At 37.5% G+C, this 14458-nt stretch overlaps 2 non-coding genes across 2 annotated transcripts; both read right to left on the bottom strand.

The window, feature by feature from the left end:
• Positions 1 to 1382: 1382 nt before the first annotated feature.
• On the bottom strand, positions 1383 to 1514 carry LOC127421689 (small nucleolar RNA SNORA9). Its single transcript, XR_007894054.1, has one exon. It is a non-coding gene; the product is annotated as a small nucleolar RNA SNORA9 (small nucleolar RNA).
• Positions 1515 to 1816: 302 nt separating this feature from the next.
• On the bottom strand, positions 1817 to 1949 carry LOC127421688 (small nucleolar RNA SNORA9). The gene has a single exon (XR_007894053.1). It is a non-coding gene; the product is annotated as a small nucleolar RNA SNORA9 (small nucleolar RNA).
• Between the last annotated feature and the right edge of the window lie 12509 nt (positions 1950 to 14458).

Here is a 14458-nt window from a genome sequence, read left to right as displayed (position 1 = left end):
TCCACCAAGGCACTTGCAAGTTCCCGGACATTTCTGGGGGGAACGGCCCTAGCCCTCACCCTCCGATCCAACAGGTCCCAGACGTGCTCAATGGGATTGAGATCCGGGCTCTTCGCTGGCCATGGCAGAACACTGACATTCCTGTCTTGCAGGAAATCACACACAGAACTAGCAGTATGGCTGGTGGCATCGTCATGCTGGAGGGTCATGTCAGGATGAGCCTTCAGGAAGGGTACCACATGAGGGAGTAGGATATCTTCCCTGTAACGCTCAACATTGAGATTGCCTGCAATGACAACAAGCTCAGTCCGATGATGCTGTGATACACCGCCCCAGACCTTGACGGACCCTTCACCTCCAAATCGATCCCGCTCCAGAGTACAGGCCTCGGTGTCACGCTCATTCCTTCGACGATAAACGCGGGTCTGACCATCACCCCTGGTGAGACAAAACCGTGACTCGTCAGTGAAGAGCACTTTTTGCCAGTCCTGTCTGGTCCAGCGAAGGTGGGTTTGTGCCCATAGGTGACGTTGCTGCCGGTGATGTCTGCTAAGGACCTGCCTTCCAACAGGCCTACAAGCCCTCAATCCAGCCTCTCTCAGTCTATTGCGGACAGTCTGAGCACTGATGGAGGTATTGCGCTTTCCTGGTGTAACTCGGGCAGTTGTTGTTGCCATTTTGTACCTGTCCCGCAGGTGTGATTTTCGGATGTACCGATCCTGTGCAGGTGTTGTTACACGTGGTCTGCCACTGCGAGGACGATCAGCTGTCTTTCCTGTCTCCCTGTAGCGCTGTCTTAGTCGTCTCACAGTACGGACAGTGCAATTTATTGCCCTGGCCACATCTGCAGTCCTCATGCCTCCATGCAGCATGCCTAAGGCATGTTCACGCAGATGAGCAGAGACCCTGGGCATATTTCTTTTGGTGTTTTTCCAGAGTCAGTAGAAAGGTCTCTTTAGTGTCCTAAGTTTTTATAACTGTGACCTTAATTGCCTACCATCTGTGAGCTGTTAGTGTCTTAACGACCGTTCCACAGGTGCATGTTCATTAATTGTTTATGGTTCACTGAACAACCATGGAAAACATTGTTTAAACCCTTTACAATATAGATCTGTAAAGTTATTAGGATTTTTACAAAATTATCTTTAAAATACAGTGTCCTGAAAAAAGGACGTTTTTTTTTTTTTGCTGAGTTTGGTTAAAAATGTACATCTCCATCTCCCAAAAAATAATGTTTGCTTGTCATTAGGTCCTTCCTTTCTCAACAATCCAGGACCAAAGCAAAGAATGAGTTTCTCCCTGTAAAAGAAGAAAATAAGATTAAATACGTAATGTAAGTAATATTATTTCTCCCCACAATAACGTAGACACTCTTCCAGTTCACATGTTTGAAGATTATATAACCATGCTAGGAAGGGTACCACAGCAGGCCTCAAACCACCTCAAATCTCTCTAGCAGACATCACAGGAAAGGCAAGAGTCACAATGACTCAACCTCGCTGAACAGCCTGCAACAATGGCTATTCCATTACACAGAGATAGTAAGCACAGGAGTTTACCTGTAACTTCAATACACTGTGGCTTTGCAATCTTGTCTGAACCTTAAATTGCTGAGCAGACGTCCTTTTTGCAGCTGCTTTGAGAAATTCATCTCTTAGATGGCATCAAACACTTTAAGGTGGTCAGATGAACGTCCTATGAGTGCTCCAGGGGAATTCCATTATGCTACCAGAAAAAGATAATTTCAGTTCATTTCACAAAGTGGCAGTACAGGTTTTCAAAGACAAGGCCCTCAAGTACATAGTTGTGTAGCACTGCTTGTCTGGGGTTTCTATAACCGTGCAGTAGGGAGTATAAAGCATGGCCTCAAACTACCCCAGCTTCATCTAGCAGACACTACAGGAAAGAACAGAGTCACTTCTGACTCAATCTCGCTGATCAGCCTGCATAAACATGCACCACATTACCATTTTAATGTTATATGTCATGTCTGTTAATACATAAATCTGCCACTTACAAGCTACAAAGTTAATCTGTTACTCAGGTTATGAGCTTTTATTGCTATGCAAATCAGAATTGACTTTATTGCCAAGTAAGTTTTCAAATACAAGGATTTGCTTTGGTGTTTGATGCATACAATAACAATTCAAAACACTGCATTTACAAACAAAACAAGACAAAAAGAGCAGCAATAAACCGCGGCGGCCATCCGCGGCGCCATCTTAGAAGATAGATCAAATGATAGTCTTGTGCATTCTTCGAATCTAAATATAAAGTATTACTTCTAATGTAAATAATTCTAAAATGTAGACTTACTTTACGTTAAATGCATTCTAAGCTAACAATGCACGTGGACCCTTGTGACTGCGTGCTTAAACTGAGACACCTTTTGTACACCTACGAAGTTGGGACTAAATTAAAACGGGTATTTAACACAAAACCTTACCTGTGATTCAATACTTCACATTGCAATAATAAGCAGACAAGGACAATTAACTTACTACCAATTTAAGACAGACCCTTTCAAACTGAATATTTTTAATTATACATTTCATTTGATAGCAGTGTTATAGGAGATATACCACCATATAAATCTCACCTTATGAAATAAACGAGTATTCCAACAAGAACAACAAGGAATAGTATCTATCGACCAGTACAAACTATTCCCAACTTTGTCGCCAAGCGAAGCAAAGGAAATACTCGGAAATTACTTCAGTTCAATATTAACTTGCGTCTTCATCTTCTTCTTCTGGGTTTAATGTCCGCTCGCTAGAAACATTACCGCCACCTACAGTACATTAAATATCCTGCATTGGTGAGGCATTTTTTTAATTGATTGTTGTACAGTATACTAGATGCATACAAACTCACAACAAATGTGAAGAAATTATATATATATATATATATATATATATATACACACACTGGCGGCCAAAAGTTTGGAATAATGTACAGATTTTGCTGTTTCAGAAGGAAATTGGTACTTTAATTCACCAAAGTGGCATTCAATTTATGCCGGGGTAAAATTAAGCAATATAAAACACCAGTCCAAGCTTTAAAAAAAAATATATCCCGAATGTCCAGGTTGAGAGACTCAAAAATTGAATAATCCAAAGGTTAAAAAAATGAGTTCACACTCAAAAATAGGAAAAATCTCACATGTAATTTTTCATACAAAGGCCCTGTTGGGTTTTACCTTAGGGGTTAAAAAAATAAATAAAAAATAATAATAAAAAAAAAATAAATAAAAATAAACAAAATTATATATATATATATATATATATATATATATATATATATATATATATATATATATATATATATATATATATATATATATATAAAGCTACAATAAATTTAAAAAAGAAGTGCCTCATGAGTTTTGATTTCTAATACCGTCCAAAGAAGTGCCATATTGCTTAACCTCATTAAAAAAAATGGCTTCGCTTTAATGTTATGTGATATTTTCCAAGTAAGATAAAAAGTTGTATAAGAAAGAAAATAATACTTTTACAATCAATCATATCTTGTACAAAAAATTATATGACATCATACAATTAAATTTGTATCAAAGTCCCAAAGGTCCTAGAGAGAAAGTTAGAGACATCTGTCCAAAATATTCTTGAGTATACACACTGAAAGAAAATATATTTATAGATTATTTAGTAACTCCACAAAATTTACACAAATGTTTCAATATCCAAATAAAATCGTTCAAATAACTGCTTAACAGGATAAATTATTTGCAGTATTTTAACTTCTCTAACTTCTGTTATTGTCCAGACTAATTTCCAGTTAAGACTTTCAAATATATAGGGATGAATCTGAAATGAAACATTTAGAATCTAAATCCATATCTTCAGAAGTGATATAATAGGTGTGGGTGAGAAACAGATCATTATTTAAGTCATCTTTTACTATAAATCTCCACTTTTACTTCCACATTCTTCCGCATGGCACGAGGGTGAGTAAATTAATTTTCATTTTTGGGTGAACAGTCCCATTACAATATATTTGTTTGTGTTCCACAGAAGAAGAAAACAATTAAGATAAAATGCACAATCGAATGCTTAAATGAGCATTAAAATTTTGAATGTGTGCCTGAGCTGTTGCCAACTACTTTCAATGGAAAGTAGCAAAAGCCTGCTTGAAAAGTCGCTAAATGTAGCTATAAATGACGTCATGTGCTAATTAGCATATCCATGACGTCATCTCGTTGTGTTGCATTCTGCCTTGTGTCAGCCCTTTACATCTGTTTGCTTCTCTCCTACTCTTTGTGCTAAAATACTTTATTTTAATACAGCCGAATTCCCAATAAAGCTGTTCTCATTTAGCCTACATATTGTTCTGTTTCTGTTGTCAGACAATGGAACAAGTATGAAATAATGACTAAACCACAGCCCATAAAGAATACATGTTAACCAGTCATTTTCAAGCAGAGTATGTGAGTGGAATGGAGCGGCAACAATTTCCACTCCGCGCTCAAAGCAATCTTTAATCACTCCTCCCTCTCTCCGCGCTCCTGGATTAGAGACACCCGCTCTGTGTTCGCTCCATGGCAAAATTAGCGCCTAACTAGCTCTTCACTGTAAAGTTATTTCAGTATGCTTTTGAACATCAAACCCTCCATGCAGAAGATGTATTAAATGAAAATAAATACACAGTACTAGGAGAAAAGCTACAATGTGCTTTATTGGAACACTAACATTAAATAATTTTTATAGTTTACTTTCGAAACATGCCTGCAACATTCTCTGGATTTAATAAATTAAATAAATTACTAGATGAAAAAAAAAAAACAGTAAATTAAAAATATAAATTACCAAATGAAAAATAAATAAATAAATAAAAATGGTCAGAACGAAAACGAAACAATAAAAAAAAAGAAAAAAAAACATTATTAGGCCTATGTATTATTGCCTAATTATTGCCTATTAGTTTTTATTATTGCACTTCTTTTAATTAGCCTTGCCCTATAATTCTGTGAACGAAAAAATTACATTCTCAGAATGTTCTACACTTTTTTTTTATCAAAACTAGTAAGACTATCAAAACTATATATCTATTGCAGTTACTGACCCCACTTTTAGAAATACCAGCTTTTTAATTAATTAAAGATTTTAAATCTACCTCTCTCTGTTCGTGCTCTAAACTTCTTCATCTGCAAATATATAATGCATAAATTAGATTACGGCACTAAAATAAATTTAAATGGCAATTGATCAAAGTCAAACTACGCAATATTAACATATTGATTAGTTCAGTTGGTGTTTTAGGTCGTTAAAAGTTCAATTCTATTTAATGCGGGACATAGTAGTTTATAGTTAAGATTGCGTTGCATTAGATTAGAATGATTATATGAGTATTCAAAATATTTAATAGGGGAGAGAGAGATATAGGCCTATATATGTATTACTGATCTTTAGATTTTCTCTCCACATGTGAACGGATTATCATCATGTTTTCGGGACACGTCTTTTAGGATTTCACAACAATCCTTTGATCGTGGTAATCAATATATGCCAGTTGATGGTGGAATAAAGAGACGAGACATGAGCATGTAGTTAACTCAAGCTTTACCGCAAGCTTACCTCAATAATAGTGAGCGTGAACAGAATATAGATAATTGTGAATTGTGAAAGAGAATATATCCTTTGCGCAGGAGGTCGAATAATACCACATTTTTTTTATCACATTCGTCTCCAGGAACACACTGAATAAGGAAATCAGAGTGGTTAAAAGAAGCTATTCTGATAAGCTGAAAAACAAGTTTGCAGTTAACGACCCTGCATCAGTGTGGAGTGGCCTGAAACAATTTGAAACTCTGACCTTTATTTCACACAAACATCAACACCTCCTGCAACCCTCTACACTTCAGTAACTGTCTGGTTTGGTGCAGCTACGAAATCGGATATAAGAAGACTACAAAGGACAGTTTGGACTACTGAGAGGATTATTGGTTGCCCCCCCCCAAGAACTATACACTTCCAGAGTGAGGAAAAAGGCTGGAAAAATCACTCTGGACACCACTCACCCAGCCCACTACCTTTTTGAACTGTTGCCTTCTGGACGGTGCTACAGAGCTCTGAGCACCAGAACCATCAAGCACAGGAACAGTTTTTTCCCTCAGGCTATCCATCTCATGAACAGTTAAAACTGCCCCACTGAGCAATAATTATGTGCAATACACTGCTTAATCTATTTATATTTATCCAACATACTATACCTCTTCTGCCATTACATCCCCTTGCTTCTGTATATAACAGATTTGTATTTGTATATTGTGTACACACACACATTGTCCTATTGTGTATTTCTATATATACTTCATTTTTATTCTATTTTTATCATTATCTCTGTCTTGTTGTTGTATTGTTTGTGCACTGGAAGCTTCTGTCACCAAGATAAATTCCTTGTATTTGTAAGCATACTTAGCAATAAAGCTCATTCTGATTATAGTTATATCAGATATTCCATCATTCCTTCATGCCAATAGTGTTTAACACTGCTTAACATGTGGTGAATTATTGCATTAAGGGCCGTTAACAGGTGTTGTGCTCGTGATGGGGCATTAGTAGAGCGCTCTTGAAGCGAGAGAAAACAATGACGCTCCGATTTTTTTTAAACTCGCTTCTCGCTCCAGGCAAAATCATGACGCTCCACTCACATGCTCTGCTTCCGAGCCATTTCCAAGCTGCTGCTCTGCACTGCTAAAATCCTGATTTTATAACAGCGACTTGTCTGACAAAATCACCATACACATAAGTTAAAGACAATGGCTGTGATGTGATTTCGGCTATATTTACATGTAAAATGATCACTCACAGAGAAAGTTATAAGCGTCTTTCGCTGTATCTCGTTTCGAAGGCTGCGTGCTAGTTAGGACGCGTCCTTTGAAGGCTGCAGTATACTGAGCATCCTCCTTTAAACAAGCCTCATTTAAACGAGACGGTCTTCGTAGGACAAACGGAAACGGAAGGTAACATGGTTGCTATGACAGCACGTCACTCTTTAACAAGTGCGAGCGCTTTGAGTGAGACGGTAACTAGTCCCTTTAGATGGGAATGTATGAGGTCATTTTAGGAGAGTTGTAATGATGTAAAGAGAAAAGAAAATAGATTTTACAGGTGTACTTTTAGTCTATAATACTTTATTTTAATTAGATATTAATATAATTATACATATTATATACTCTGCACTAGGGGTGTAATGGTACACAGAAGTCACGGTTCGGTATGTATCTCGGTTTTGGGGTCACGGTTCGATACGAGTTCAGTACAACAGGAAAAAGCAACAAATCCCAAATGCTAGGATTCTTTTCATTTATTTTGAACAGACAGTTGTGCAAATTACAGTTTGTTCCACCTAGCGGCATTTAGTCCCTCCTTTAGTGTATTAAGCACTAAGCAGTCAGAATGCACTCTTGCATAGGCCATATTTTTTTGTAGGGTTGATAAAAAACAAAAGGTATTTGGTCACAATCAGCTACAAAACTGAAAAGCATCTCTTGTGTTAAAAAAGTACAAAATAAATCGAATAATGAAAAATAAAACTTGTGCATTAGGAGAAGCCATTCTTATTTTGAGCTGGTGCATAGATGGTCTCTTCTTCTTCTGCTCTTTTTCCTGTTGTGGCAGTTAGCAAACAGTGTTGCATTACCGCGCGCACCCCCTTCTGGATTGGAGTGTGGCTCGCCTGTGGCTGACTCAGATGTATTCTTCAACTGACTGCATGCACCGAACCGTGATGTCAGTACCGTGACAGTTCGGGACGAATACATGTACCATTACACCCCTACTCTGCACCCATCTACTGAGGTACTTAAACTTGGGAATTAACATTACTTGCGTTTGAACATCATATTTACAGGCAAATTGGCGTAATTTATTTTTAGACATTTCCGTTGAAGCAAAGAATTGTGGGTTCGAAGTGTCCTACTCGCTTTTCTGAAACGAGACAGCCTCAATAACGTATGCGGCCGACAAATGCGACCTCTGGAGGACGCATCCTTCCAAACGAGACAGCCTTTCTTATTTTTCTCTCTCACACAGTGCACAACCTCCATCTGGGTAACAAACCACAAGAAGTGTGTTCCGTTTTCAGTCATGGATGATTAGGCCTAATCTGCCCCCTAATGGATGAACCTTTTAATCCTCCAGATACAATTCTTTTTTTTTTTAAAGATTTAAAATTGCGCAATCAATATTTGAACAACGACGTTGACATCGCAACCATTGGTGAATGCGCTGCATTCAGTGTTGCCAGCTTAGCGACTTTTCAGACCCCTTTAGCGACTTTTTTTCTAAAAAGCACCTAGCGACAAATCTAGCAACTTTTTGGACAAACCTTAGCTACTTTCCGTAGAAGAGTTGCCAGTACTGTCCCATGAGTGTGAGGTCTTGCTTTCCCACTGCAGGCACACCTCTCTCTGAGTCTACTCTGTTCAGTGAGTGGCAGAGAGGAGCAGCACATTCAGCTGACTGCACGGCAGCTGACACAGATGTGAATGAGCTCCGCATGTGCAAACAGAGTTGCCAAGGACCAATCACTAATCTGTATGTTTGCTCCTCCTTTGTTTTAATTTAAACAATTTAATTTGACCATTGTTTTTCTTGCTTATCACTAGTAATACTTATCACTCACTGTTACCCAGACGGAGGCTGTACGCTGTGTGAGAGAAAAAAATAAGACATTCTGTCACTTCTAACCTTCTCTCTGTGATCATTTTACATGTAAATATAGCCAAAATCACAGCACAGCCGTTGTCTTTAACTTATGTTATTAAATCAGGATTTAAACAGTGCAGAGCAGCAGCTTGGAAATTGCTTGGAAGTGACTACTGGTTAACATGTAGTCTTAATGGGTGGCATTTCAGTCACTATTTCATACTCGTTCCATTGTCTGACACCAGAAACAGAACAAATATGTACATGAGAACAGAATTATTGGGAATTCGCTGTATTCAAATACAGTATGTGAGCACAGAGAGTAAGAGAGAAGCAAACAGATGTAAATGGCTGACACAAGGCAGAGTGCAAATACCACATGATGACGTCATGATTATGCTAATTAACGCATGACGTCATCTAGCGACATTTAGTGACTTTTTGAGCAGCCTTTATCCACTTTCCATTGAAAGTAGTTGGCAACACTGGTTGCATTGGTGAAAAGCAAGTGTATTGGTGGCTTAACAGGCAACTAATATTATGTATACAGGCCAGGTGGTGTGCTGCCACTCTAACTATGTGCATATTTAAAAAAAAAAAAAAAGAAAAAAAGGTGCATATTTTCAAAAGAACAACAGTATGTGCATATTGATTAAAGGATTGAAATTGTCACACAATGGAGTTAAACTACATGAAAATATTATAATATAATAATATGATAATTTAACAGAATGGAGTTAATTAACTATACATTGATATGAGATAATTTTGCAGACACGAGTGTCACCAATATGTACATAGCAAATTAAAAAGATACAAAAAGATGGACAGTAAGCCCTTGTGTCATTGCCCACAAAGGGCTTCAGCCACCCCTTGTATTCAGGGATTAACTCCCATTCTTTTCTATACTTTTGGGAGTATATTTTAGAGTGTGACATTCAATGTCCAAGGCTGTGTGTATTTGTATTTATATTTGTATTATGTGTATATAAATTTAATAAAGTTTAAAGTTTATTATTATGTGTTTGAATAAAGTTCAATGTCTAGAACAGACTTGTCTAAATAAATGATCTGAATTCAGAGAGTTCGGAAACGGGAATGAACTAAACTCCTGTGATAGTGAGAGATAAGACAGTGATAAGCGCATGAGAAGAATAAAAATCAAAGTAAATTGTTTAAATTAAAACAGAGGAGCAAACAATACAGATTAGTGATTGTCCTTGGCAACACTGTTTGCACATGCGCAGCTCATTCAAGTCTATGTCAGCTGCCATGCATTCAACTGAATGTGCTGCTCCTCTCCAAGTATAGGTCAATGCAGAACAGTAATGGGTGTTTTCAAATCTGTGGGCATTTCCAAACCAGGATGGGCGTTTCTAAACTATCCAATGAAAGTAGGGAATATCAGTGTAGTAATCAGTGGGCGTTTCCAAACCAGGATGGGCATTTCTAAACTATCCAATGAAAGTACACTGCAAAAAATGATTTTCAAGACAAGACTTTAGACTTAAAACAAGAATAAATAAATAAATAAATAAATAAAATCTGCCAATGGGGTAAGCAAAATAAACTTAATTCAAAGGGAAAACAAGTTTATTTTGCTTACCCCATTGGCAGATTTTTTTTCTTCTTGTTTTAAGTCTAAAGTTCACAAATTTTGTCAGATTTATCTTAAAACAAGACTTAATATCTTATCCCATTTTGCTTGACAAGTAAATAAATCATGTTTTAAGAATGTTTAGATAATTCTACAGGAAAACAAGACAAAAATATTTGTCCTGAAAATCATTTTTTGCAGTGTATGGAATCTCAGTTGTTTGAAAATGCCCACTGATTGGGAAAAGCCCATTTTTGTTCTGCAGAGATATGAGTTTTCTCCTATCTGCCACTCACTGAACTGAGTAGATGCAGAGAGAGGTGTGCCTGCAGCGGGAAAGCAAGACCTCATACTCGCGGGACAGTATTGGCAACTCTCTTCTATGGAAAGTAGCTAAGGTTTGTCCAGAAAGTCGCTAAATTTGTCACTAGATGCTTTTTTTAAAAAATAAAAAAAGTCCCTAAAGGGGTCTGAAAAGTCGCTAAATCTAGCGACAAAGTCACTAAGTTGGCAACACTGTGCTGAGTGGTTCATTATAATGATGTGTTGCACTCTCTTTGTGTGCACTAGTGACAGCACTAGTGAGTAATAAAAATTATGAAACCAAAAGTTTTTGGTCAGGTATTCATGCTGGTCAACACCAGTATTGTCATTACTAGAATAGATGGCCAGGAGATATCTGTGCCTTTTGTATGTGCACACACACACTAGCTGAGTTACTGTAACTTGCAGACGTAGAGCCACATGGTTCAGTGTTTCTGAATCAGACATACGAGGAAGAGTTTTAGGTTGACACATGGGGCTTTAATCAGTCAACACAGAAAGCCACACAGTAATTTGAGCGCACAGAGCACTGTACCAACACGGCTAAAACGTAGTGAGCCAAGAAACAGACATCAGTGTTTTGTCACCAAATGAGGCTGTTGTGCAGATGGACAAACTAATGTGCTTATACACACTGTACTTACAGAGTTTTACTTTTTTCAGTCTGCTTGCCATAATTTAGTATAATCAATGTGAAATCTCATTCTAAACTAATGTGGTGTGCTAATTTGGTCTGTGCCACTACATTTTGGTTGAAAGTTGTTGTGATTAGCCATGATTCTTTAAGTCTGATCTATGTCCTCTTCTATGAATTCCTGTAACACAGTGATTCTCAGCAGGTTTTGCTTCAGGACCCAAACTACATTCATTTACATCAAGTGGTGACCCAAAACAGTACCAAAATTATCACAGAAAAGTAAGCAAAAAAGTCCTTATTAAACATTTACATGTATTAATATTACCTTGAACTGCACAGCTCCAACAATAAGCAAAATAAGAAGCATGAATAGGAAAATTGATAATTTTGTAAATGCTTAAACAACAACAACAACAACAACAACAGAAGTGCGATCACTGGCCTGTTATGTCATATTTTCTTTTGCATATTCCTGTAGGTGGTTTTCAACAGGGTGTCAAGGTTTTGCTAGCTTTGGTAGATAGCCCCTGCTGGTAGGATGCTAATGGATAACTTCTCCAGGTATATTAGACCTCCTCTTTTTTTTAAGGATGAGGGCGTGTCGAATAACCTGTCAAACATAAATGAATGATATACGTCAAAGCATTAACTTTGGCAGCCCTAAAATATTCAAACTAAAACTAAAACAAAACACTAAACATGCTATACTGAAATACTAAAACTAAACTTAAACTAACAGTCATGGATAGAAAAGTATACTCCGTTAAAAGGAGAAAATAAAAGTAAAATAGAAATAAAACAGCCTGATCTCATGAAGATTATGTGACTGTGGCAGTGAAGTGTCCAGCGGGGCGCCTAAAGTGAGTGAAATAGTGTCGCAATAACCTAACACTAACCTAATCAAAGTTTTTAAGGTGAATATTAGATGGTAGTTTTAATGAGTAAAATGTACCTACCTAACCTAAAACTTTAGCCTAAACCTAACCAGTAGTGTCCAAAAACAAAATGAGAAATGAAAGCACATTTTATGAAGCAACTACATCATCTTGTGTCACTTCTATGACACTCTATTCTCATTGTCTACTGGCATGCTTGACTGGTCTTGAACCGTGATCTTCCAAATCCAAAGTCTAACACTCTATCAGATGAGCTACTATGCAAGCATTAAAATATATAGCTTTTCAAATGGTATCATAACATAGCAGTGTGTGAGTAATAGTGCGAAAAATAAATGTTTATAAATTCATAATCAGCTGTTGTAGTCATGATTTGTGTGAAAGCTAAAAGGATAGTTCACCCAAAAATGACAATTCTCTCATCATTTACTCACCCTCATGCCATCCCAGATATGTATGACTTTCTTTCTTCAGTAGAACAAAAATGAAGATTTTTAGAAAAATAATGACCAGAACTCAGAAAGTCCAAAAAGCACATAAAGGCAGTATAAAAGTAATCCATAAGACTCCAGTGGTTAAATCCATGTCTTCTGAAGCGATATGATAAGTGTGGGTGAGAAACAGATCAATATTTAAGTCCTTTTTCACTGTAAATCTACACTTTCACTTTCATATTCAGCCACCTGCTGGTTGGGGCAGGTCAAAGGTGGAGATTTATAGTAAGAAAGGACATAAACATTGATCTGTTTCTCACCCACACCTATCATATTGCTTCTGAAAATTTGGATTTAACCACTGGAGTCATATGTATTACTTTTATGCTGCCTTTATGTGCTTTTTGTATGTTCTGATACCTGGTCACCCTTCAATTGTATTGTAAGGACCAACAGAGCTGAGAAGACTCTAAAAATCATTGTTTGTGTTCAGCATAAGAAAGAAAGTTATACACATCTTGGAAGCCACAAGGGTGAGCAAATGATGAGTGAATTTTAATTTTTGGGTGAACTATCCCTTAAATAAAATTCACAGTTGTTGTAGCACCTCTAGAGTTATTATAACTACAAAACTGTAGTTGTAGTAACGTTCATTCTATAAGACTAGGTTGAAATAAAAACAAAATGAAAAATTCTAAACTATATTATCCCAGGCCTGTGACCTTATCAGAAGAGACCTGCAACCCAATTTTGAGTCAAGACCCACTATTTGAGAACTACTGTTCTAACAGGCCTCTGCAAATTTTGCCAAGTTAAGAACTCAAATAGTTCTTGGTTAAGAGCTGTCTGGCCAAATGACAGCTGTTTCTCAGTGCCAGCCATTAGAACAGTAATCTATCCAAAGGAGTTCAGGGTAAAGTGCACTGAGTTTAACAATGCTGTAATGTATCCTTGCAACACAGTGACGCACATAACCAACAGTACGGCTTACGATGCTAAGAGCAGAACTGACCTTCAGGTCAGGCGTCACTTTCCAAGAGACACATGGATGCTGGTTTAATTCTGCAGGTTATATGATGCACTACTGGTACCCTGATTCCAAATGAGATCTTGTGTACACTGGAGATTCATAACCACAGAGACTGTTGTGTTTTGCATTGAGAATATACTGTATGCAGCTACTTAATCATGGAATTACATAAGCAACACTGGTCAGGGCAATGAATGATGCCTTTGTGTGAGTGTAGCATACTCTCATCAGCTGAGGATGGGGGAGGAACACTGTGTTGGGCAGCATGAAGGGCAAGAGGGCACATACACACAGATTTAGGAGAAGGTTAAGACTTTCAGTGACTCAGGCAAGCATCACGTTAACTATTGCCCATACTTAGGGTAAGAGATTTGAAGAAACCCTGAACCATTAGTATTAAACTTCAGTAATTAACACATGGTGATCTTGTGTACTGAACCATATCTAGAAATTAGAATTTCATAGAAACTTGGAGGTTGGATCTTTTGACTTTGGCCAGTAAACAACCATATAGCAACCAATCAGAACACCCTAGCAACAGCATAGCAAGGTTTCTAAAACACTCAGATAACCTTAAAAATGTGTCACAGTAGCCTATTCCAGTTAACACGATTTTGGTCAAGGGTGTCACACTTACAAACTGTTTTACTGAGGTCTCGCTTTCTTCAGTCTGAGGTATGACACTCTTGCCGATTCAGAATGGTGGAGGAGTGACAAACGTACCGACCACTGCAGGAACTTTTTATAGATCCTGGAATGATTTCAGTTTCTCAATGTTTTTCCATGACATGAACCAGTTCCACATGGAATTAAAACCTGAACCTGAACCAAATCAGGAACCTTCTTAGTACCTGCTCCTGAGGTGGTACTT

The sequence above is a fragment of the Myxocyprinus asiaticus genome, chromosome 30, assembly GCF_019703515.2.
Source record: "Myxocyprinus asiaticus isolate MX2 ecotype Aquarium Trade chromosome 30, UBuf_Myxa_2, whole genome shotgun sequence".
Classification (NCBI taxonomy): domain Eukaryota; kingdom Metazoa; phylum Chordata; class Actinopteri; order Cypriniformes; family Catostomidae; genus Myxocyprinus; species Myxocyprinus asiaticus.
This window is presented reverse-complemented; position numbering and strand designations above follow the sequence as displayed.